Raw genomic sequence first — 27,585 nt, 5'->3', positions numbered from 1 at the left:
ATAAAACGGGGAAAAAATAAACAAGTGCAAAGCAGGCGAAAAAGTCAAAGAAAGAAATACTACAAAATGAAAACGCCCTACATCTAATGCTCGGTAACTAAGCAGATCTATAAACTGAAATATAATTGGAAGCAGTCAAGCCCTCGGATTTACCGTCTTTCAGACTATTACACGGCTAAACAAGCAGCAGAGGCTTGCCTTAGGAAGCTCATGGAGTCATTTGAGTAATAATCCAGGATGAAAGGTTCACACCGGTTTCTGTTAATAAAGCCGGGTATTATCATCTTCTTGCATTCGCTGATGATGAAAGGAAATATTTATAGCGAATATTGCAAATATACTTTTATTTGCTTCGATTTTTTACACGTCATCCTCGTCTCATGGCCTAGATCCCATGGTAATAAATGCACACATGTTTCACAATTTTGCACCGTGTGTACTTCGCCCGAGTGCAGGGCCTAGAACAATAGCTAGAATTTACAGGGTCTGATGGAATCCCTATGAAATCATAGGGAAGGATAAAAATCACTGCATTTATATACAATAGGCTCTTTGGACGTCTTAGTGTGACTCGAGGTTCCAATATTAGGCAGCACATACATCTTGTGGTCACCTAAAACTCGTTTATCGATATTAATGCGACTCCGCGTGTGCTCATGTTTGCTGTCATTGTATCCACATCTCTCAAACAGTTCTAATGGAACAGGTTAATGTAAAGACACACTACAGCTGAACGCTGTACGATCATTTCCTACAAGGACATAAGGTGCATAATTGTAAAATAGTTGTATGAGCGCTTATTCTTGATTGGTCAGAGAAAAACATACGATTTTAAAGTCCTACCGCATCGCCAGGAAGGACATTTTCACACTGTATTAAAGTAGTTGGACTTCAGCTGCGATTGGTTCCTTAATAATTCAACATATGGGGAGACGGGAGAACCCCAGAAACCCCAGCATCAAACACAGCACCTCGGTCCACTGTTCTGGGAGGATCACGGGGTATCATTTGCCAATCCGATGTCAGACTGAATCTCATTGCTTTGTTTAGTGGTTCTTTCGTTGGGGCCATCCCCCACTCCCCCCATTCACAAACCAGACAGCATGGGGGAGGTCATTAACACTACAGCTTGGCGAATTAACTACGCTGCTTCTAAGTGCATTTTATGAGGAGAGAGGACTCTATCCTGCATGCCTGTAGGAACAGAGATCAGCGTTTTAGGCGGTGCTACTCAATGTACTCAACATGAAAGAAACCTACAGCGAGCTGCTCTCTCAAAGCCTAGGGGTTGATTTCCCCCCTCACAGGCATTGTCTCCTGCTTGATCCTTTTGGTTCAAAGGCTCAGTTAAATAAAAAAATAAAAAGCATTGGCAAGGAAATTACCTTAAAAAAAGGCATTTAACGTGTCGGTCGCATAATTTTGTATGGCACATACACAATGCAAACCTGTCTGCAAACTAGTGACAGTAATTTTCGTTATTGAAGTGCCAGTAAGGGGCAAGCAACATGGAGGGCCCACTGACACAATGGTAAGATCTAAGTTGTCGGCTGCGCTGAGGGACATGGGGATGATTGGGCCAAAGTGGCGCTTTTGCACAACTCATACGCGGGGCTTAAAGCAACGGTAAGATTTGGTTCATCAGGAGAATGTACTAAGCACTTTCAGCTAGGGAGAGGGGTCCGCCAGGGATGTATTTTAGCTCATTTCCTTTTTATTTTGTATATAAATCAATAAGATCGGTTTTTAAGGGATCAGTGCAAAGACGTCCTAAGGATAGGACATAGAATGGTTCCCCCTTATTTGTATGCAGATGATTCCATTCTTATTTCCTACAAAGCAAATAACCTGCAACTTTTATTAGGCCATTTTTATGATTTTATGGAAAATGTGGGTCTAAAAATTATTAATTCTAAATCATATACTATGACCTTAGGACCCATAGGCACCAAGACTAGAAAATATGTGTTAAAGGATAATACTATAGGCAAGGTGGACAGGTTCAGCTACTTGAGTATACTGTTGGAAGACAAATTGTCGTGGGTGCCATTATTGAAATCACATACTCAGTCCTTTAATGGGGTGGCCTTTAGTATTGATGCTTTTTCTAGGCGTTTAGGCTATAATCATATAAAGTCTATACTACACCTCTATAGTGCTAAGTGTGTCATGAATGGGGCAGAAATCTGGGGTTACAAATCACCTATCTCAATACAAACAGCAGAAAATAAACATCTAAGGAAACTGTTACCAATCCCACAGAATGTCCCTGCAGAAATAGCTCACGAAGATATAGGTGCAAGTTATATAGCTGACTATATATGTTTGCGCCCCATACTTTTATGGTGCTTTATATGGACTAAAAAAGAATTGGATTTTAACAGATTCATGTTATGAGATTGTTTGAATTTTAATTATAGCTTGCGTATAGCATGGCTGAGCTATATAAAAACCACCCTGTCAAATCTGTGCCTATAGCATGTTTTTAATTCACCAGAGAAAATCTCCAAATCAGTTATTGCAGGAGTCAAGAAAGCATTTTATGAGTACTCTCAAAAAGTTAGAATGCAAGATTCACAGCGAAAACCTTGCTGCACGCATTATGCTATGGTAAAATCCATTGATAAAATGGAATTTTATTTACCATTGGATATGCTGGTTAACTACAGAAGACTGCTAACATATTTTTATTTGAATATGTTCCCGTAGCTTGTAGCAGGGTGGCATAGGCCACGATACACTCCCATATGTTATTGTGATGAGTTATCTGCACTGGACACTTTACATATTGTTTTAATTTGTCCCAAATGGGCTAATCGCGACAAAAGTATATTCGCCAATTATTTGTACATCTGAATTTTAATCAAGTGACACCCACTATCTTATATCTACAATTTTAGATAATTTTACTGTTTGTTGGTATGTATCGAGATTTTTAATAGCTGTGTATTACGCTTATGCTTGAGACTGACTCTGTATGGAACTTACTTTACGCAATGATATTAATTGATGTTCTGAATATACTTTTATGATTGTTTTTATTGTACTTTTATGATTGCCGATGTCAATCGGATAAAGTAATGATTGCTTGATTGACATCCCCGATGCTGTACAGTGCGCCTAAAGGAAATTACCATAAAAAAAGACACTATGACATGGCGGTCACGTCATTTTGCATGGCACATGCACAACGCAAACACTCCTGAAAAATAGCGAGAGTAATTTTCTTTATTGAAGTGCCAGTAAGGGGCAAGCAACACGGAGAACCCAGTAAGGGTGTGGGAAACAACATGACAGGAGGTAAGCAATATCGCTTTGAGAAGGGAACTAACAAGGAGGGCAGGGGAGGGAAAGTGAAACAATGGGCGACATAGGAGAGCATATATGGGCAGAAGCAAACAGGGAGGAGAAGCAAAAGCAGAGACAGGAGAGAACAGACAGGGGAAAGCAATACAAAGAGAGAGAAGTTGTGGAGGAAGAAGCAAAAGGCAATAGAGCAATATAGAGCATGCTGTGGAGAGGCAAGCAACATGGAAGTATAGGCAGAGCTTTAAGTGGGCCGGGTCCTGCCGGTGCTCAGCACAGGCAGTTCTTGAAAGCAGGTGCTGAGACGGCTCTCTAGCATGCTCTCCATTATAAGGTGAAAAAAAGCAGTACTGCCCTTCACTGTATTTGAAGCAACTTCAAAGACTCGTGCTATAGTTCTTTCAGAGTCTCATCATTTCAGAACTGAAGCATTTTCAATATTATATACAATAAAGCCAAAGCTGTTGCTTAGTTATTTTATGCACCTAACAACCATTGACAAAGCCGATAGTCCTGGCTTGTTGTATGTATATTGTTACTTGTTGTTTCATATATGCAATGATAGCAACAGCAAAACACCAGTTGGGAGGCACATTATACTAAGCACAGATTTTTGGCTAACGTGTTTTTAAGCCACACCCTTAATTACATCGGCCAATCGCCTTTAAGAGACCCCTCCCAAGATTGTTCAGACCACTTAAAGCCCTGAGTACAGGGGTTAGGAGGAAAATCAATAGGTGATGTGAGGGAGGAGGGCAAAGTTGGGGGAAGCAATATAGATGCAGAGTAAGTAGGAGGAGCACCAGGCTGGAGAACGAGCACGAAGAAGCACACAGGTGTGATAGAGAGCGCAAAAAAGGGGGAAGGGGGGGAAAGAAAGCTTTTTGAGACACTTATAAAACAAACACCCACTCTTGTGACATTTTTAATACAATCGAAGAAAATAGGTCCCTGAAAGTGATCAGTGGATGGACACAAATTGGACACAAATAAAAAGGCACTGATTGACAAGGCAAGCCATCAAATATGAAGCAAATGAGAGTGAAAGGAAAGTCAACCAATGGTATGCAGTGGGTGGGCTCTAAGCCCCTGTATGTTCTTGGTAAGTTCACAATATGTCTTGCAACTTACAACGTACACTCTCTCTAGTAGGCACAATCTAAAAAATATTTCCAGATAAAAAGAAAGTAGTGCTAACTATCTTGGTGAAGTATGCTTGGGAGGACAAGGAGTCACTCCTACAAGAACTAAAAACATTGGAAGATGAACTCAAGAGCCACAAAGAACAAGATATAATAAAGAAATATGTGGATGATTTAAAACTGAGACTGAAAACTTACGAAGAGTATATTAAAGCCCGTAAGCAGTGAAAACGAGACAGCGACTGCATAAACTATGAGAGCGGCCGTATACCTAACCTACTACCATAAATACGATCACTTGTATGAAAAGTTATCACTTGGAGAACACCTGGAAAGTGAGAGCGAAAATATGAGCGGAACGGATTCCGTAGCAAGCAGTGATGCGGATGTGGAAGAACGCCAAATACAAAATCCTCAAGTGTCAAGGGAACCAGGACAAAGAATACAGCTGACTTTTTTGGATGAATTTGGAGTCCTTAGGACAAGGAGGGAGATACCCCGGATTGTCCAAACAGTGAAAACGCGAGGGAGAGGACGTGGCCGGGGCCGAGGAAGAAACCAGGAAGGAACTGAAGAACGAAGCCCCAGCAACAGAGAGAACAAAAGAGGCAGAGGACGAGGAAATCGGCTTATGGGAACAAGACAAATGGGCCCGAAGAATCAGAAATGATGGAAGACGATATGGTAATCAAAACATCTTAAATTTCTCAATTAGTCCCCTATCCATGTTTGAAAAATGCACACTCTACCTAGGCCTCTCCTTTTGCCCGGCCAACTCATTTAACTATCCTGAGACAACAGAATACATGTTTACATTTGTGAGGAAAGTTATGTTAAAAAAATGGCACACTTTGAAAGGTACACCGGATGTGTCTGAAGAAAGATCTGTCAGTGATCACAACACGTTTCAGAACATAAGAGACAGGGACACACTGATGGCTATGCAGGACTCTACCAGGTATCAGGCCTAGATCATTATGAAGACCAATCTATTCCTAGAACTGACTTGCCTGCAAATACCAAGTTTAGACCTGAATCCATTTTCCTGCCACTCATGCCACTCGACAATATCAATACTTTTCATGAGGCTACTACTAAAGATTTAATCAAATTCCGGAAACGCAAATACAATAAAAACATTGCCCCCACCAATTTTACGAAAAAACAATGGCAATTGATTAATTCTCTGAATGAGGATGAGAATATTATCATCTTCCCTGCCGACAAAGATGGAAACATTGCACTCTGGGATAGAGCAGCCTACGTTGCTGAGGCCACTAAACAACTCAAAGATACCAGATTTGATGTCACCACCGATGTACATGAGTACAACACGAGTATAGTCAGTGTGTGGGATATGTTCACTGAGTACAAAGACAAATGTTGTTATCCTAAGTGTGATTACCACAGAACTCCCATTTTTTACCTGCTACCTAAGATACATAAGGATCCAAAAGTACCACCTGGCAGACCAATTGTATCCTCTAATGGCTATGTCACAGAAAACATTTCAAAATACATAGACCACTTTCTCCGTGTTTATGTAGAGAAACTTCCCTCACACATAAGAGAAACCAAAGATTTCCTGAACAAAATCAAGGCATTGTGTGGGAAGAAGACTATCTTATGATTACAATGGATGTCAATTCACTGTACTCTATTATTGACCACTCACTTGGTGTCCTATGTTGTCAACACTTCCTCAACCGTTACCTGGAACATACTGAAATGTTATTAAAACTCATGACATTTTGTCTCCTTAATAACATGATTTTATTCAATGGCACCATGTATAAGCCGGTTCTCAGCACTGCCATGGGTACTAGCGCTGCCCCCATTTTTGCTAATCTGTTTCAGGGGTATGTGAAGAGGAAGTTCTCAGAAAACTCAAACTAGATCCCAGATACAACAAGGTGATAAGGTGGTACAGGTACATCGACGACCTGTTTGTGGTGTGGAAAGGTAGTGAGGAAAGTGCTGCAGACAGGATCATAGAAACTAAATAACAACACTTTCAATCTTTATCTCACATACACGATCAGTAAAAAACAGATTGAATACTTCGATGTAGTGGTTGAAATCATAGAGAACAGTATGACCACCCAACTCCACAGGAAAACCACAGCAGGGAACAGTCTTCTCCACGCTCTCAACAGTCACTCTGAAACACTCAAATGGAGCATTCCGTTTGGTGAACTGCTGAGAGCGAGGAGAAACTGCAGTACACAAGAAAGTTTCTTGACCGAACAAGAGAACATGATGACGAGGTGCAGAGAAAGATGGTATCCTAACTGGGTTTTGAATAGAGCAAGTGATAAAATTGACAACATTGAAAGAGAGGAAACATTGAAAGACAAAAATAACACTGAGGAGGACACAACGACCAGAGTGATCCTTACCGACTATAGGGAGTCCAAAAAAATAACTAAAATTCTGACACAGAAGTGGAATATCCTTACAAGTGACCCAGTCATAGGTCACACCATACAAGATAGATCACAGATAACATACATAAAGGGACTGGTTAAAGGAGACATTACAAAGAAAAACCTGAATACACAGATTAACTCCCAAGGCTTCTTCCCCTGTCTTCATTGTAAGTCCTGCAGAAATAGCTTCATGAGGAAGAGATACCTTACACCTACAGGGAAAAAAACGATCAAACATTTCCTCACATGTGGCACGGTATTCACCATCTATATCTTTGAATGCCCTGCAAGAAAAGATATGTAAGCAGTACCACACTAGCCACTAAGAAAAGGGTGATTGAACATATGAGGGCCATCACCAACAAAGATCCTCACTACCCTGTAGAAAGACATTTTGCTGAGTACCATCTTTCCAACAATTCCTTATTAACCTTTTTTTCAATAGAACAGATTGAATACACACATAGAGGGGGAAATAGAGTCCTTCATTTGCGTGAAAAAGAATCCTGGCATATAATTAACCTCCAAACCAAACACCCGGAAGGGCTTAACCAAGATGAAGAAATGAGCATTCATTTACATGAATAATGGAACAGCACAGGCATCGGATTGCTGAGATCTTTTTGTTGTAGATTATTCTGTTTACTTTTCACAACGTGCATGCTGTATACTAGTGCATACTTTGTTTTTGACATAAGTTTTAATCTCCACTGTGAGATTTCTTATGGATTTTTAAATGTTTTCTTCTTTTTCACAAAGGGAAAAAGGAAGGGGCAGAATCTGAGAACCAACTTCACTGGAACCCCCTCTACCCTTTTCTTCTATTGTCATGGTGGAAGCCCAGACTAGACAGATAAGAGATCTTCTTTCCTTAAATGAATTTTATCTTTACGTCTTATGTCAATTTTTACACTTTTCCAAGCTTTATTTTGGTCATTATAGACCATAACAGCAGCAAATAAAATTCATACATCACTGGATTTGGGCAATAAAAACAACAGTAAACATTACAAAATATGACCTGAATACAAATGAGTTAATCAAGTTTCATAAGTTAAAAAGATGTTAAAATTTAAAAAGATGTTAAAACAATGATTTTATGAATTGACAGTGTTAAAACAGTAGAAAATACAAAAGGAACATTTAACATATAATGGGGGAATTAAAAAACTTACGACGCCTAGGTCACATAGAATTGAGGAAACGGGACACAGCAAAAACAATCGGAGGATGGGTGTCATTTTTCAAAACTCTAAAGGCCTCCAGACACTGCCTATACCCCAAATTCCTGCATAGCGGTAAGAGCCAATACCTTCTGGCTGCATTATAGCCAGGACAAAAGAAGAAAACATGAATGGCTGACTCTTCTTGGCTGTTGCAAGCAGGACATCCAATGGGAGAAGCTTTTGACCATTTGCTTGTAAATGCATGAACCGGCAGGGAACCCAGTCTGAATTGTATATATAGTTTCCTCGCCATGGATGGATGAACAACATTAAGGAAAAACTCAAATAGATACTGGTCTTTAAAATTGAGAAAGTCAGAAGTTAGGCGGCCTAGTTTTATGCTCCCCTGAATTTCAGCCAGTCTAAGCAGTCTGTAAGCTTTAACTAGTTCTAGGTGCAATGTTGTCGGGGACACTTCCTCAGGGTGGGTCCATATGTTTGGCTGACCTAATCTGGAGGACAGGTCTTTTATGTGTACAAACCAGGATAGTTTTTCCACCCCTGGGAGTATCAGAATCGCCTTGAGTTCAGACTGGTAGGCTGTTAATTCGGGGTTCGCCCATAGTCTACACCAGAAAATCAAGTGTCGCAGTCCAATCTCCTCCTCTATGGGTCTAATCCCAAGATCGATACGTAGGGGGATGACCCAAGATCTGCCTCATAAACTTGTTCTCAGATTTATCCAGTCCACCTGCAGGAGGATGACCCCAGAGTTCTGCCCCATACATTATAGCATTCCTAATTTGCACTTTATAAATCTCGGCCAGGGGGCTCGGCTGTCTATATGATGAGTTCCTGAATGATTTTACTATTCCCCCAGCCATCTGTGCTAGCCTTAAGCCTGCCTTTTCTTGCTGCGGGCCCCATCCAAATGTTTCTGACAGTGTAACACCAAGGTAATCAAAGACAGCTACCCTCTCTAGCTGGGTGCCATTAAGGGAAGGATTTGGGGGAGATGTTTTGCTTGGGTTAAAAACCATGTACTTGGTTTTTGATGTGTTAACCTCCAAACCCCTGTCTTTGCAAAATAGAGAGAAGCAGTCAAGGATCCTTTGGATACCCATGAGAGACTTTGATAGTAACAAGGTGTCATCCGCAAACATCATTGCTGGCACCTTGTCACGGACCAGCTTTGGAGCATCATTGTTAGATACCTCATTTAATAGGTCCACCAGAGCGTTAATAAAAAGAAAGAACAGTGTGGGGGCCAGAACACATCCCTGCCTTACACCTCTATTTACTGTGAAACGGGGGGTTAATTCCCCATATTTCCCGTATCTCACCTGAGCAAAATTTACAGTGTGCAGACGCTTAATCAAAGACAGCAAGTAGGGCAGAATGCCCATTTGCTCTAAAACCACCGACAGTTTGTCTCGAGGTACCAAATCAAAGGCTGATTTAAGATCAACGAAGATCATATAGAGGCTCCCACCTTCTATTGACACCGTCTTCCAATATAATATTTGGAGCCTGAAGATTTGGTCAATAGTGGAAATGTTTTTAAGAAAACCAGCCTGAAAGGGGAGGAGCCTGGCTCGCAACCACGATGGCCGCCTGACTCCTCGGCTCCGCTGACCCTTTTGCCACTCTCCCGGTTTCCGCATCATCCTGCTTTCTATCCTAGCATTGCGCTACACCAGCGGAACCGGGAGGCGAACCCGGTCATGCCGATGTGCTTTTTTCCTCGATCCCGGCAGTAGAAGCCCCGGAACGCCCTCACCTTCACCAGACGCCGATCAGCTCAGCCCGAGTCTTTGTTCCGCGGAAGAGACCGGCCCTGCATACAAAGACGGCGGCCATTACAGGTTGGACAGAGCCGGCTGCTGTACTCCGTCGGCTGCAACTAAATCGCTGCATTTGGCTCCGCTGCTTCTGGATTCTGGGCACCGCCGCTACCGGAGACACATTGTATCCACTCTCCAGCCCCGGGACGGCTCCTACGCAACATTGTTTCCTCTAGCGCCGCTGCGAGCGCCATCTTCTTGCCTGCCATCGGCTCCTACCAGCGTGGACCCAGGGCTGCCGGTGCGGACGCGGGCGTCTGCCCGAGCCACTTCACAACCGCGCCGGGATGGAAAACACTGCCCCTGTGCTCCCAGACTGTTTCCATCGTGCCTCGACTCGGCAGGGTGCTCGAAGTATTGCTGAGGGTGATAACGATCGGATACTGGGACAGCCCCTCGTCGGCCATACCCAAGTGCAGGAAGGAGCTGCGTCCTTGTCCTCTGAGGCGCCATTGCAACTTGGTGACATATTGAGCGCCCTAGATGACCTCAGGTCTGCCATGTGTATTGCTGCTGGTGCATTGGGGGCTCGGCTGGAGGCTACTCTGCTTGCTACCCCCCAGTCTGACCGCGAGCGGGACACTGCGCCACACCCTGTAGCTGATTCCTATGGTTCATTCGCCCTGGTCACCATTGAACCGCTGAGGTCGCGAGACCCCGTCATTGCTGAGGTACTGGCAGAAGCACCCTCAAAGGGACACAAACTTTCTGGGGTGACGATCTGGCTTGGGAGACGCCGCGGGACACCACGCCTGGTGACTTCTTCGTGGACTACTGGCGGACCTCCGTTTCTCATCCTGAAGCGGCCATTACCGTGTGGACTAGCTGCCTTTGGTGGACCTCTGTCGTGCTATGGATCGTCTTCTATGATTGTGGACCACATGGTTACGTCTTGGCTGGACTTCGGTGGCCGTCCTCTCATTCAGCTGTGGTCTCTTTGTTCAGTCCCTCCTTCCAAGATGTCTATCGTGCAGCTGGACTGTGTCGTTACACCGCACCGTAGGGGACAGGGTTGAGGGTGTCCCCTCCTGAATCAGGACTGTCTCTCTTGTATTGCTGGGCTACTGACGGACTGCCGGGGATATTGAATATTGGTATTGTACTGGTCTTTGGGGTCGGGGTAAGGGCGGCCTGAGTAATATATGCTAATAGTGTTGGATATACTTGTCTGGCCCTCCTCCGGTCTTATGTGAACTGTATTCTTTCTTCCATTTCCTTTTTCCTTTTCTTGTTTTCTTTCTCATTTTTTTCTCTTCTCTTGCTGTATTTCGGGTTTATGGGGAGACAAACACTCTGCTAGGGGGGGGGGGGAGGGGGGTAGGCCGTAGCCTCTGCATGTGTGTAGGGTGGGGGGGTAAATTTTAGTTTGTGTTTTTTTCTATGGCGCCTTCTTTTGCTCTTTTATAATTTCTTCTTCCTCTTTTGGCCCGTGTTAGGCATACTGGGGGATGGGTGGTAGCGCGGTTGTGGATGGGATGTTGCGCCTATTTTCTCGTGGTGTGAATAATTTGTGGCCATCCTCTGGTTGGGACCTGCATGTTGCGAATTGTACTGATCGGTAAGGGTGAATCTTGTCGTGTCCCACCTACATGGACCTCGTTTCTTCTTTCTCATTTGTATAAGTACGGAGTAACATGACCTGATCTTACTGGCTGCAACAAAACCTTTTAAAATTAACCTTCACTGATTCTGGGACATGGTAATATGGTAATTAAAGTGTAACTTCTTAATGCTTGCTCAAAATGAGGGGTAATACTGTGTCGCCGTAACGCTGCATTGGTGCTTAACTGTTTCCGTGGCCGGCCGGTAGGTTGTAGGCCCGTACTTGTTCTGATTCGATGCACAATAAAGGTTTTCAAAAATTAAAAAAAAAAAAAAAAGAAAACCAGCCTGATACGCACTCAGAATTTCGCTCTTGTCCACCCAGGACTGAAGACGCTCCAGGACAATCCTAGCAAACAATTTCTGAGTTACATCAATCAGGCTGATCAGCCTGTAATAAGTGGGCAGAAGGGGTGAGCCCTTTTTATATACTGGAAAATTTCAGCTCCTGGCCAAGTATCCGGGATTTTCATGCCATTTAAAATGGCGTTAAATAAATATAAATATTACCCATAGATAGGTGCCCCAGATATTAGGTTGTTCCCGAAATAAATCTTCAGGGATCTTATCTAAGCCAGAGACCTTTCCAAGGAGAAGGTTCCCAATTGCGCTCAGCGCTTCAGACAGTGTGAACCCTACATCATCTTCAAGGGGATTCCCTTCTGTAGTAGACAAAGTTCCCTCAGTGAGATCTAAAGTTTCCTGTGTGGAATACAGTGATTGGAAATTAAGTTTCCAGGCGTCTGCAGCAATGTTCGGCTCAATAGGTGAGTTCTCTGTGGCGCTATCTGTATGAACCAGTATCCAAAACGCTTTCATATCCCTGTTGGTGAGTGCCTGTTTGATTGCATCCCATCTTTTAACCCTTTCGATGCTCATGGCGAGCTCAGCTCGTCATGAGGCACGGTTGAGCTGTGCTTACGACGAGCTGAGCTCGTCATGAAACTATAGTATTCAAGCAAGTTCAGCACAGGAGGGGAAAAGTCACAGCAGCCAAGGTGTTAAGCTCCCAGTTCTTTTTGGCTAGCTTTATACTATCACTATATAGAGCCCTCTGTTTATATAAGGGATCTGTCTTTGGATTTTATAGCGTCGAGAAGGGCGCCCTTTGCCATTCGGCAGGAATCATTAAACCAAGTAGATTTAGGGCTCCTCTTACCCTTGGAGTGCATCAGGGGATTGAAGATGTTGGTCAGGCTAGTTGTCAGATCCACATGTATAGATAGCCGTGAGTTGAGCGATGGTGTCAGGAGAATTGAGTGTCTGGGCAGCCTCCTCCATTGCCAATAAAGCCTTACCTGGTGACTGCTTCAGGGTTTCCCATCTAATTCTCCTTCTATTATTGGCTACTGTTAAATTGCTGCCAGAGGAGGAACTAGTAACTGAGGGACTGCAAAGAACCAGGAGCTTGAGGTCGAGTACTAGAGCATTACGGTCACTGTCGTGTCTCAGCAAGACAGCAAAGTCGACAACCCAGTGCCATATGCTTGCTTCCACTAGGATATAATCCAATAAGGATGATTGCCCTGGTCTTTTAAAAGTAGGCTTCCCTGGTTGGTCTGACTTAGTATGACCATTACATGCCCTCAGTGCGTGAGTTAGTGTTACTGCACTGATCCGGAGAACCAAGGGAGTCCAGGCCTTTACCGGAGGAATTTGCGGTTCGGAGATTAACCAAAGGGAATCCTCATCAGTAAGGGGAGAGTCTGTAGGAAGAGCTAGGGGCTCAAATTGACAATTAAAATCTCCCCCATAACAATCCTAGTATTCGGGGGAATTAGTTCAATGAATGTGGTAAGCATATCTATGGTCGATGATTCCTGTGCATAAGCTACTGAGAGTGAATAGGTGTTAATAAAGGCAATTTTAGTACCAGTAGAAAAAGTAAGGAGGGTACACTGGATGTCAATTTTTACTCACTGAGAATTTTTGCACATGCACTTATTGTTTTTACACATGTTCCTTGGTGGACGACTGGGAGTAGTGTTGTTTTATTGGGAAAGGCTGAGAGCATTCCTAGATGAAGGGGCTAGTTTGGCTTAAGGTAGACCTTTAAGGGCACTTTGCCAAAGGAGTAACTACTCTGAGATATAGGTCTTTTCTGACCTAATCGATTTAATTTCTGAAAAATTAATAGGCACTACGCCGAATACAATGTTTCGTGCAGTAGAGGATGGTGGAGTCTCTTACCATAGATTACGGCTCTCCCACACCGGACTGGTTTACATTAACCCACTGAGGTTCATGTTGTATATTCAGTATTTGAATCATGCGCTTACAAAGTAGTGATCTTCTGGATGCTCATGGCGATATAGTGGCACACTGTCACTTTAAGTGGTAACTTTATTGTTTACATTGAGCACGAACACACGCATCATAGTGAAATGCGGTAAAAGGAGACACATAAATGCAATTGATTGAAGTTTATTTTTGTGCTAGTTAAAATACGATTCTTCACATTTATGCTCGTGAGTATTATTTTGTTTACTTCACTTTGTTAATAACAAGCAGAGTCTGTCTTCACTCCCTATGGTGAAAGGGCGTCACAAGTGTTTTTTATAAAATGGAGAGCAACGCAGGATCAGGCACTCGTGAACAAGGGAGTGATCCTGAAACGCGTTGAGTGTTTTTCTTGCCAGACCTAGTGCTTGAATAATTACAGGTTTGCTGCACTAATCTCTTGAGTGTCTGTGACTGCTGTTTTTCGTAAGGGAGAACCGCCGTGGAGTATTTGTTAAGAGGCTGCCTGCCTCGTCACGGACCGCCGTTATAAAGTGGCTGGGAGAGGAGTTGCGAGCGAGCTAGCTCGTATTTTGGATTGATTTTATGAAAATCACCCAGCCCGCTGGACTAATATTGCAGCAGCAGTGAAGTGACGAGCGACGGATTGAAAGGCATTCAATTGCCTAATGTGTATCCGGACTCAGTCGCGTACCTGGAAAAGCTGCTAAAATTTCACCATTACGTTTCGCATAGCCCAGCTGACGGCAAGCCCGCAGTGACTCCTACGATGAGGAAGGCGTGTATGAGTATGGCAAGCAGACAATGAAAATCGAGTTCGCACTTATACAGGATGGCGATGGCAAGAAATGATAAGCGCTCGGAAGCGGCAATGAAATTGTTTGATGGATGTCAAATGGATGACACACCAAACACATCGAAGGGGGATGCAGGAAACACGATTCCCCAAAACAATAAGAAGATCGTTCTAGACAAACTATGGAAGGCTATGAAAAAAGAACAAAATAAATGGTGGGAAGCCACCACTCTGGATAAATATGTAGCGGTCGGGAGAGTGCCAAGAGGCCTACGCATCTTGGCACTCCTACCTCATAACTCCTACTTTTGAGGATCCGGACCCAGAACTAGTAGAAGAATGGAATGAGAACAATCACCATTGCTCCACAAATATGCTAGAAATGCTGGTGAAATACGCCCGAAAAGATTGTGACAAATTGAGCGTAACAATTGATAATTTAACTGGCGAATTGAAAGGATTGTACAGTGAAGACGAATTCCAGAAGGACATTGCTAAAATGGAGAAAGGACTTGATAAAATTGGAAGTGATATAAAAATAAAGAAACAACGTAAATTTCAACGTGATCTGGTTGATTACCAGAAAGGACAGATTTTGACCTTTTCCAATAAGTATGACCATCTAAGAAAAAAGATAACATCCAATCTCCAACAAACAGCTTCGGTAACTTGTAATGTTGAAGCACAATCAGAGGGAGATCGCACAGAAGAAAGTGGCACAAGTATGACTAGTGAAAGCTGTGTCACAAGTGGCAGTGAGTTTTCTGTCATACAAGATTACACTGGAGTAAAAACCAGTATTTTAGCAGAATTCTTTCTGGTAGCCAAAGGACGCCAGTCGAGCAACAGATTGGAAGGGTTTCCAAAGCGAGGAAGAGGAGGCGGAGGCGGAGGAAAAAGAGGCTCCAACAAACCGTCAGGAAATCCAAGCAGCCCTGTGGGAAGTCGAACAAGGGGCCAAATAAAAACTAAGTAATGGAAGAAAAAACAGTGATTAACCTGTTATCAAGGACATTAAGTAAGACTGAAATCGATTTATTATCTATGGGCCTTTCTTTCTGCCCTACCAATGACTTTAATTACACACAGAGTCGCATTGACTTATTTTTCTTTACACGTAAATTCCGTTTAAAAAAATGGCATGCAACTAAAGTTAACTCTCACAACACCACTCCATTGAATGTAATAAGTGATGTACAGATAAGTGATGTAGGTCTTTTGCACACTTTGAATGTATTAGCTGAAGTTAACTCTAGTAATCTGGATCCAACCACAAGCCTTGACCTCGAGAATATAGCTTTTGATCTGAGCGCGAAAAGTGAGTTCAGACCAAAATCAGTATTTATGCCCCAAATTAGAAACGAGGCAATCAAGGTATTTGAGAAAGGTGTGAGTGAAGAACTGTGGAAAATAGCAAAGCATAAAAACAATAACAAATGGAACAATGTGTGTAAAGCTCAAAGAATAGCCCTTAACAATCTTAAAAAACGACAACTCAATAGTGATAAAAAAGTCTGATAAGGGCGGGAATGTTGTTGTGATGTCTAAAGTCAATTACATTAATGAAGGTCTGAGATAGTTAGCTGAATCTGACAAGTACGAAAGGAGTAACAGGATGGAATATGAACATGCCATCAGACAATTTCATACTCAGTTATATGAATGGAAGAGGCAGGGGCTTATAGAAGAAAATGAATATAAATTTCTTGAATGTAAATTCACTAAGCTCCCTGCACTTTATCTATTGCCCAAAATCCACAAAGAGCCACTCAATCCACCAGGGAGACCTATTGTGTCATCGCGAGGGAGTTTCCTAGAAAATGTTTCTAGATATGTAGATTTTTTTCTTCAAAGTTTTGTACAACAACTCCCCTTGTACGTCAAAGATACCAGCGACTTTTTACGCAAATTTGAAAGAATAGAGTGGAAAGAAGAGTACTCTTTACGTACGATGGATGTGTCTAGTCTTTACACTTCTATTCCACATGACAAAGGGGTAGAGGCATGCAGACACTACTTGAGCAATAGATCAGCCTCTTACCTCGCCCATACAGAGATGCTACTTGAGATGATCACTATCTGTCTAAAACAAAACTATTTCCTTTTTGACAATAAAATCTTCCACGAAACCCTTGGTACATCGATGGGGACCTGTTTTGCGCCATCTTTTGCAGGTCTCTACATGGGGTATTGGGAGAAGGAAGTAGTAAGTAAATCTGAACAGTTTAAAGATAAAGTCTCAATGTACACCAGGTACATTGATGACATTTTGTGCATATGGGGAGGAACTGAAGAGGAAGCAAAAGATTTTGTCAAAGCACTGAACATTAATTGCTTTAATCTCCAACTTACATCACAATGGTCTAAGACATCATTGGAATTTCTTGATCTCAGATTATTTATTGAGAATAACAGAATTGAGAGCTGCCTCTTCAGAAAGAGTACTGTGGGGAACAGTCTCCTCCATGCGGAGAGCTGCTACCCTACTGCACTTATTCAGAGCATACCGTTAGGAGAGCTCTTAAGAGCCAAACGTAATTGCAGCACGGCAGAAAAGTTTGAACTTGAGTCAGAAATTATGACTGAACGTTTTTTTACAACGTGGATATACTTAAAAAATAGTCAACAAAGCTTTGACTGAGGTGTCCAAACGTTCAAGGGACTCTCCGTTAGTTGACAAAGCATATGCAAAAGAAAGTGCAAGTAATGAAGACACAAGCCAAACTATAAGATTCATAACTACGTACAACAAACAAACACATGCTGTGCGTAAATGTTTGAATAAATTCTGGCCTGCATTGGGAACTGATAAAGACCTGGCGGGTTGCATTGGGTTATGTCCGCAAATCACATATAAAAGAGCGAGATCCCTGAGAGACACTTTATGTAAAGCTGTTAAAACAACTAAAACTGGGAGTTTGGGAATCCAGGGTTTCTACACATATAGAAGCTGCAAAGCTCGCAAAAACAGTAGAAATAAGAAAGAATGTATCTTGTCTTCAGAATGCAATACATATGTGATTAAAAGGCACACCTCGTGCAACACAGATTACGCAGTATGTGCTTTATTTTGTCCTTGTGGTCTGGCTTATATTGAAAGTACCATCCACAAGGCCAAACTACGAATTTTAGAGCATTTGCGTGCAATAAAAAACTTGGATAAAGCCTATCCCATAGCACGCCATTTTCACAGCCATCATGAACAAAACACACATTTTTTTAGTTTTGCAGTATTGGATTTTGTTAAGGCAGATATGAGAGGAGGAGACAGATTAAAAGAACTTTGTGAATTAGAGTCTAAGCTCATTATACAATATAAGACCCTCACTCCTTTGGGCCATAACTTTGATGAGGAGTTAGCTGTACATTTAGGTTAATCTATGAGATTAAAGACTAGGATCTCAATTCTGTATATTAGTAAGTCCCTGTAGTTTGTTCAGTACTGTCTAAAGCCGCCGAGCTGAATGTATTTTAACAGTTTCTTATAGTATTATTTTGTTAGTTCTGATTTTATGTAGTTTTTTCATTTATAGGTGACCTATTACTTAATTCTGTTTATTTTAGACTTGACTTGTTTAAGTTGAAGAATCGGTGTTGAAATATAGTTCAGAGTTGCTATTGTCCATCGTATATCGTAAAATAGAAGCTCAGCCCACTTGGGCATTATGTCTTTCCTATACGAACTGATGATATATTAGCCCACTAGGGCTTAATCAAAGGACAGCATTATCACAGGGATTATTTTATCCGTGATTTAAAGACAATGTCACTCAGCCTGCATGGGCGTCCACTACTTTGCGCAATTTTGGAAAACCCACTGAGGTTCATGTTGTATCTTCAGTATATGAATCAGCGCTTACAAAGTAGTGATCTTCTGGATGCTCATGGCGATATAGTGGCACACTGTCACTTTAAGTGGTAACTTTATTGTTTACATTGAGCACGAACACACGCATCATAGTGAAATGCGGTAATAGGAGACACATAAATGCAATTGATTGAAGTTTATTTTTGTGCTAGTTAAAATACGATTCTTCACATTTATGCTCATGAGTATTATTTTGTTTACTTCACATTTGTTAATAACAACCGGAGTCTGTCTTCACTCACTATGGTGAAAGGGCGTCACAAGTGTTTTTTATAAAATGGAGAGCAACGCAGGATCAGGCACTCGTGAATAAGGGAGTGATCCTGAAACACGTTGAGTGTTTTTCTTGCCAGACCTAGTGCTTGAATAAATACAGGTTTGCTGCACTAATCTCTTGAGTGTCCGTGACTGCTGTTTTTCGTAAGGGAGAACTGCAGTGGAGTATTTGTTAAGAGGCTGCTTGCCTCGTCACGGACCGCCGTTATAAAGTGGCTGGGAGAGGCGTTGTGAGCGAGCAAGCTCGTATTTTGGATTGATATATATATATATACAGTTCCTGCTCCTTTCGCCTTCCTTCACACTGTGCAGTGGATCGCTTGCAGCCGGCGGAGTGCCAGACATGGTATTTACAAACTAAATTCAATAAAGCAATCACTCAGAGGTTCTGCAATTCACCATATGGGGACAGCTGTATGAATTATAATACAATTCAAGCCCACTGTGGATACACAAGTATAAAATCAAATAGAATTTATTGTTCTTTTACACATTACAAAATGGATACCTTTTTTTTACAAAAGTGGTAAATGTATTCATTTGTCCACTTTTGGTTTCCTAACCTCATAAGGGGCACGTCACCCCACTGTGGATTTATATGTATGAATTACAATACTATACAACCCCACTAAGGTTACACATGTATGAATGTTAATACATTTACATACATCTTGTGCACATTGAAAAATGGATGCCATTTTGACTTAAGTGGTAAATGTATTCTATAGTCCCCCTTTAGTTTCCATACGTCATATGTATTGTAAGTCTTTACCCACAATACCGTGTGTGACCAAGCTTGTGCGTCAATTGGATTAAAACCAACTATATATTCTTCTTTTTTGCATATATATATAATATATATTATATATATATATATATATATATATATATATATATATATATATATATATATATATATATATATATATATATATATATAAACGGTAGAAATATAATGAACGAGGTTCAAAACCACAAGTAAAAATTAACCACCTAATGAAATTTCCAAAAAGTGAGGATTGAATTTAATATAGTGTTTTAAAACTAAATAAAATTGTTTAAAATCTAAAACAGAGATATCTATCAGACGTTACCAAGTGGTGAAAATCATGGTAATATGTTATTAAAAGTAAACGATGTCCCTGGGGTATAAGATAGAAAAACATTGACCAAATGATGCCAGATTTGTCAACTGATATTGATAGGCCAAATGGTGCGTAAAAACTACATTTCCCAAGTTACTTCCGTATTGGTAACAGGAATTGATGCAATGATAATAGAATGTTTGGCAGGACCTCCGTAGAAATAGGAGGGGCTCAGAATGTTTCATAGCATTAACCATGAGCAAGCTACACGTTTGTAGCGAAACGCGTCGGAACTATTTGCTTGTATGCTGGAAATAACTGCGAATAAAAGTTTGGGAAACAAAGAACTTTGTGAGTGCGTACTGAATTCCTCAATCGAGGAGGTGTATTGAATAAATTAAAGTGTGGCCCTGCTGAGGAGTACGGCACCGGAGACGGGAGCGCCAGGGGTCTGCAATTGAGAGCCGAATCGGTGGATGTTTAAAGAGCAGACCCGGTGAACGCCAACGCTGTTGAAATACTGCAACGTGGAGGTGCCCTGTGTGGAAAACGAACACAAACCGGCGGACAAGCATTGAAGGGTGAAGGTTAGCACGGGGAGTGTTGGTTGACCTATGCAGGCCACAAACGAGGCAGAGTAAAGAATAGTGAAAGTTGGTTAATTTGCGAGCCAAGAGTAATTCTGTTGTACTGGGACTAACCGCAAGTCAGATCAAAGTATCAAGGAGCAGAACGGATAAACAAAACAGTAACAACACAGACAATTACTTGCTCGCACAAAGTGACTTTCCCCCTTGTTTTCAATTCCTTCAGGACACTTTAAGGAATTACAAATTTAAGCAGCAATAACTGACGAATTAATTTCCAGCATTCAGCAATACGACACAGTTAAATATGGATAAAAGAGACGCCAAAAGAATTGAACTGTTGGACTCTTCCTTTTTCGAACAAAAGACACCATTGCCAAGCAAGGATAAAACTAAACAAGACAACCAAAAAACAGATACAAGGAGCAAACTCAAACTATGGGAAAGATTGAGTAAAAAAGAGATAAACAAATGGTGGGAACTATTCACTTTGAAAAAATATCTTGAAGTAAAGAGAGCTCCCTGGGATTTGAGGCTTTCATTAATGCCGAGTCAACAGGATGCAACAGATGAATTACTGAAAGAATGGGGAGATCACATTTTGGACTCATCACTTGGTCTAATTACAATCCTAGTAAAACATCTGGAAATAGCGTTGGTTAAAATCAAGGGCGAACTATCAGAATTGGAAAAAGAATTGGCAGCCACAGAAATGAATCCAGAAATTACAAAGTTAAAAGAAGACTTGGAAAAATATGTGGATAAACATGAGGAGATCGTAAGGAATCAGAAACAATCCAAATTTCAGCGTGACACAGACGATTACGCATATGGAAGGATCTTTTCATATGCGAGAAAATTCGATATCTTCAAAAATCAAGGAGGAAAGGGCTCGGGATATCAAAGCGCACCCAGCGCAACATCAATGACATCTACAGGTACGAGTGAAGACGGTTCAGAAAATGAAAACCAAACAACGAAAGATTTTTTAGGCGACATGAGGCTGGTCCTCAAACAAAGATTTTGGTAACAAAATCAACCCCAAGCATCAAGAGGAAGAGGAAGAGGACGCAAGTGGGTACCCAAATCAGGTGCAGCCCCAAGAAACCAACAAGAAGAAGCCAAAGGAGGAAATGGCCCCCAAAAAATAGGAACGGAAACCAGATCCATGCGCCAGAAGAATCAGAAATAAATTGGTCTAATACAAACCCCAATGAAGAAGAACTGGGAGTAATAAATTTGTCAGCAAGAAGCATAAATGTCCATCAGAATCTATGAACATGGCTCAAACCCGGATCGATCTATATAAATACATAAGAAAGATCAAATTAGCCAAAATCTTTGAGGAAAACGAACAAATGGCGAATTTTGCAAAAATTAAAAAAGAAAAAAAGACTGGAAGGGTCAGAAGAAGAGCAAGGCCTAACAACATTGGATTTACCAGCTTTAGTTACTCTGACCAACCTGGATGTAACAAATGACGATGAAATCATCTCGAAATCAGGGGTGTGTCCACAAAAAGGAGCTGGTTTAAGTGGTATGAAAACACCATCAAGATTTTATATCATTGCCGCAGGGCAATAAAATTGACATTTTTCAGGAAGCAACTATACGAGACATCTACAAAATAAAAGGAATGAAATATCATGATAATTTAAAAACAGAAGAAAGAGCAGCATTAATGGATTTAACGGAGGATAAGACAATAACAATAAAAATGGCCGACAAAGGCGGAAATATTGTTATTTTAAACACAAAAGAATATGTGACGGAAGCTTATTCACAACTTGGAGACAAAAAATACTATAGAAAATTGGAGAAGAATCCAACAGAGATCTTCAAGGAAAAGTTGGACAAAAAACTCAAGGTGTGGACAAATCAAAATCGGATAGATTCAGATGAAAGCACATTTTTGACTACAGATCACCCAGTGATGGCTACTATATATTTTTTGACTAAAGTGCATAAGAATCCCCTAAAACCACCAGGGAGGCCCATGGTGTCATCAAAGGGGTCACTTATGGAGTCTGTAGCCAATTATATAGACTTTTTCTGATGCCATTTGTGATGAATTTGAGCTCCTACCTACGGGACACAACTGATCTCTTGAAACATCTAGAGGAACTTCCATGGCAACCAAACTACATGCTCAATACCATGGACGTGGTATCATTATACACTAACATTGATAACAACATTGGATTAAATGCATGTGCTTACTTTTTGAAGGAAAGAGACATCCAGTTTAACAGACACAATCAGATGTTAATTGACATGGTGGAAATGTGCTTAACTCAAAACATTTTTCTCTTTGGAGAGCAAATTTTCCAACAAACAAAAGGATGTGCGATGGGTTTCTCATTCAGCCTGGCGTATGCATGCCTTACGATGGGGTGATGGGAACAACAGGTCGCATGGCACCCGGATAATGCTATCTATGTGAACAAAATAGCAAAATGGGTCAGATATATCGACGACCTACTAATTGTGTGGGAAAGAACTAGTCAGGAATTCAAGGCCTATTTTCAGATCCTTAATTCATCAAGTACCAACATAAGATTTACTTATAACATCAGCAGAGATAAAGCGATCTTTCTTGATACAGAAATATATATTCAAAATGACAAGGTTGAAACCACGTTACATAGAAAGGAAACTGTGACAAATTCAACCTTACATGCTGGCAGTTTTCACAAACCTTCTGTAAAAGAAAATATTCCTTATGGTGAATTCTTAAGACTAAGACGGATATGCTCAGAGGAAAGCGAATGGAAAAAGACTAGCCATGCAATGGCACTTAGATTCAAAAATCGGGGCTACAACAAGAAAATCATCCAAAAAGGATGGAAAAGGGCAAACGACAAAGAAAGGAAGGATGCCCTAACAACCAAACGTGAAGCCATAAATTCCATGGATAAGAACAAACCAGAGGAAAGGAAAGTAAGACTGATTCCAGACTACACAAGAGAATCCAAGCAAATTGTGGGCATTTTAAGAAAGAATTGGAAACTGCTTCAATTGGATCAAACAACAAGCAAAATAATGGGCAAACACCCACAAGTAACCTTCAGGCGGGCTAAAAACCTTAAAGATAGACTAGTACATAGCCATCATCATGACCATACCAAGAAAAAGAAAGGAATACAATGGATGAAAACAAAAGGTTTTATCAAATGCCAGCACTGTAAGGTGTGCCAGATAGCAGTAAACAAAAAGGAAGTACTGATGCCAGACAATAAAATGTGGAAAATCAAGGAATTGATCACATGCCTAAGTACTCACGTTGTGTATGTGATAGAATGTCCGTGTTTTCTTAAATACATCGGAAGCACCAAGAATGAATTAAAAAAGAGAATTCTAGAGCATGTAAGTGCGACAGTAAATAAGGACAGAAGCAATGCTGTCGCGAAACACATGGAGACTACTCATAATGGGGATTGGACGTTGTTGAAATTTTATGCCTTAGAAACAATTGTCCCAAATGAAAGAGGTGGGGATAGAGAAAGATCTTTAAGGTGCAGAGAATCACGCCAAATCCTCAATTTCAGGACAATGACCCCGATGGGTCTAAATCAGAGTGAGGAACTGTATGTACATTTGTAAATACGATGTCGATCAACTGTGCATGGTTGTCTGAGTAATTTGGAAAAGGATAGAGGGATAGTAAGAATATGAAAAAATGTGTAATATAAAAAAAGTTGGAAATGTGTTCAAGGTACATATATACAGTATATGATAAAACAAGAGAGGAAATAACTGGCATGAGATAAAATTTCCCTTGTAGTACATAAAAATGGGGACATCTATAAAATAAATAATTATATATAAAAAATAGAGTATGAATTCTACAAGCTATGATAGGGTCCTGATTAACTGTAATCAATCCTCACAAAATTAGCCCACTAGAGGGCATTAAATGGTAGAAATATAATGAACTAGGTTCAAAACCACAAGTAAAAATTAATCAGCTAATGAAATTTCCAAAAAGTGAGGATCGAATTTAATATTTAGTACAAATACCAAGGCCCACTAGAGGGCAAAAGTGTTTTAAAACTAAATAAAATTGTTTAAAATCTAAAACGGAGATATCTACCAGACATTACCAAGTGGCGAAAATCATGGTAATATGTTATTAAAAGTAAACCATGTCCCTGGGGTATAAGATAGAAAAACATTGACCAAATTATGCCAGATTTGTCAAATGATATTGATAGGCCAAATGGTGCGTAGAAACTACATTTCCCAAGTTACTTCCGGTATTGGTAACAGGAAGTGATGCAATGATAATAGAATGTTTGGCGGGACCTCCGTAGAAATAGGAGGGGCTCAAAATGTTTCATAGCATTAACCATGAGCAAGCTACACGTTTGTAGCGAAACGCGCCGGAACTATTTGCTTGTATGCTGGAAATAACTGCGAATAAAACTTTGGGAAACGAAGAACTTTGTGAGTGCGTACTCAATTCCTCAATCGAGGAGGTGTGTTGAATATATATATATATATATATATATATATATATATATAGCATGTTTTTTCACTTGCCAATAACTTTGGCGTCATTTACGAGTCTTCGCAAAATTTTCAAAACTAGTTTGATGCTCACTTTAGCTGCTGTCATGAAAATTTCAGGGTGATTCATCAAGCGGAGGTTGAGAAAAAAGAAAGATCCTAAAATGCTTTTTCTCCATGTTAATTTCCATAGGAAACTTTAGACACGGCTACAACCCAAATTGCTGAACGCAATACCACCAAATTTGGCAGAAAGGTAGCTCTTGGTCCAGAAAGCGACCTTTTTGTTAAATGGTTTAAAGCCGTTCAATAGTTGTGGAAAATTTAAAGAAATTCTCAAAAGTATATATAGAGACGTAAAGGAACCTCGAACCCCACCTATCTCTTGCCTGAGATCTGATTGCCTGCCAAAACTTCAATCAAGGGCAGTCAGAAATCAGACTTATTTTGACCTACAATAAGGAACATCATGAAATCTTTCAGATTATGAATAAGCACTGGAATGTCATTTTAAAAGACCCAGATATGAAGAAAGTCTTAGGCAACCAACCTAATATAGCATACAGGAAGGCACCTTCAATCAAGGATAAATGAGTAGACAGTTACTATACGAGACCATAACCCAAGTCTTAGCGTATGGAACTCCAAAAAGGCTTCAGCAAATGCAAAAAGTGTAAAGCCTGTCCCATTGGAAAGAACATGAAGGAAATAAGTGAATCGAAAGGGAAAATTTTCTATATCAACCAGAAAATCAATTGTGAGAGCACTTATGTTGTGTACATGTTGGAGTGTAATTGTCACAAAAAGTATATTGGAAGCACTGTGTGCCAATTAAAGAAAAGGATTCTTGAACACATCCGTGCAATACAAAATGACGATAAAAACGACGGCATGACAAAACATATGCACACGCATGTGACTCAGGACTGGGAACAAATGAAATATTGGGGTCTAGCAACAATCCCCGCCAGTGAGAGAGGTGGGGATAGGACAATGAAACTACGACGACTGGAGTACAGGCTGATAATTACATTTCGAACAATGTATCCATATGATCTTAACTGGGATGAAGAGCTTTATATTCATTTATGAGTACCTAAAAACATAACCCAGAATATGAAAAACAACTCAATGGAGGAGTAAATAGAAGAAAAGAGAAATGAAGACACAACTGGATATTCAATAATATAACATCAAATAAATACACCGTGGTCAATGCACATCACAAGAAAATAACTTTATATATTAACATAAAGGCGGCACAAAGCAAGTTGCATAAGTCACTACATTTGCCCAATGGAAAGGTGAAGATACTTAAATGGTTTAGAGTTTAGGACCAACCTAGAGATAACAGTACACCCCAAAAACCACTTGCAATGATAATCATCGCCAATCAATTCTTGAGAGGGGCAATAAGTCTACAAGAGGCGAAAACCCTACGGTGTAATACAAACTTGTAAGAATTAAAAAATCATTATTGGATTAAAGACTATTGAAATATGTACATAATCTTTAAAAAATATAAAACTTTCCAATGGTTTGGAGTGACAAGAATGAATAAGAACTATGAATCACAATGCCTCATTATGGGTTGAGTGGGAGTTTGAGTATAAAAATGAACATGAAAGATGGACTACTGCTAACCGTGATCAAGACCAATCTGGTCGAAACGCATTGGTTGTAACTGGTGATGGCTATTAACTGGATAAAATATGCCTTTAAATGGAAATACCTGGAGTGCTAGTCAATCCTTTTTGGTGATAAAAATGAAAGCCAAATTCGATCCCATTCTGCGGACAAAGCACCGGACGTGAGCTCGCTGTGAGTGGGAACATCTGTTGGAACATGAAAATATATATATATACATAATATATATATATATACATATATATCTCACACCTCGGATCCCCTGGGCTCACGTTGTCACCACAGAAGTCACGGCACCACAGCAGCTAAGTTCAAGTTTCTTTATTAATACACAAACACCATGTGCATTAGCAACAGGACGGCCTACGCGTTTCGACTATACTTAGTCTTCAACTGGACCATAGAGTCCCTTGTGTCTAGACAATTTATGTTGTGCTCTGTGTTTAGTACCCTTGTTAGTTTCCATACCCTTTAAAAACAACTAGACTACCAATTCTGAGTATGAACTCACGGCGCATTATGGTCGCCATTTTTACACCTTGTGTCTATTCACCTCAAAGTTTTAAGTAAAGTACTGACATAACAATGAATTTCTAAAGTGTGGTATGCATCATGTGAAGTACCAAGTAAGATTATACTTTTCACATTCAAAATGAGAGTTTGCATTGACCAAGGTGCAAATTTTATACATATTCCAAAGTTAATTTTAAGAGTTCTTCTTCAAGGGTTCATTTCTGAAAATCAGATTAAAGAGCTAATTGATTCTCTAAGTCACAATTGTCCGTAAAGTACAATTTTTCTACAAAAGTTGCTAAGGAAGGGCAACAGTTCATTTGGTGTTAAGGCTTTTGGTAATTACAGTGATTGATCAGTTCATTATTTGCAAATATCCAAAGAGAGTTATCAATTGATATTTCTTTTTCTTATCTTGTTTTTTAAATTCATTTTGTTAACTTTTTTCAACCATAATTCATGTTCTAAAGTAGATTTATCCTCCCTTGGGAATGATATCCTTTTTCAGGCTCAGTGAGTCTATCTCTGCATACGAGATGATCACATCCATAAAGGTGCATTTTACCTATTTTCT

General features: G+C 40.5%; 1 protein-coding gene across 4 annotated transcripts in view; it reads right to left on the bottom strand.

The window, feature by feature from the left end:
* The window catches only part of OGFOD3 (2-oxoglutarate and iron dependent oxygenase domain containing 3), a 1,065,090-nt gene that overhangs the window by 596,876 nt on the left and 440,629 nt on the right, over positions 1-27,585 (bottom strand). The window lies entirely within an intron of this gene.

The sequence above is a fragment of the Lissotriton vulgaris genome, chromosome 7 (genome assembly GCF_964263255.1).
Source record: "Lissotriton vulgaris chromosome 7, aLisVul1.2, whole genome shotgun sequence".
NCBI classification, from domain to species: Eukaryota; Metazoa; Chordata; class Amphibia; order Caudata; family Salamandridae; genus Lissotriton; species Lissotriton vulgaris.
Note: the sequence above shows the minus strand (reverse complement) of the source record. Positions and strands in the feature narration are given on the sequence as shown.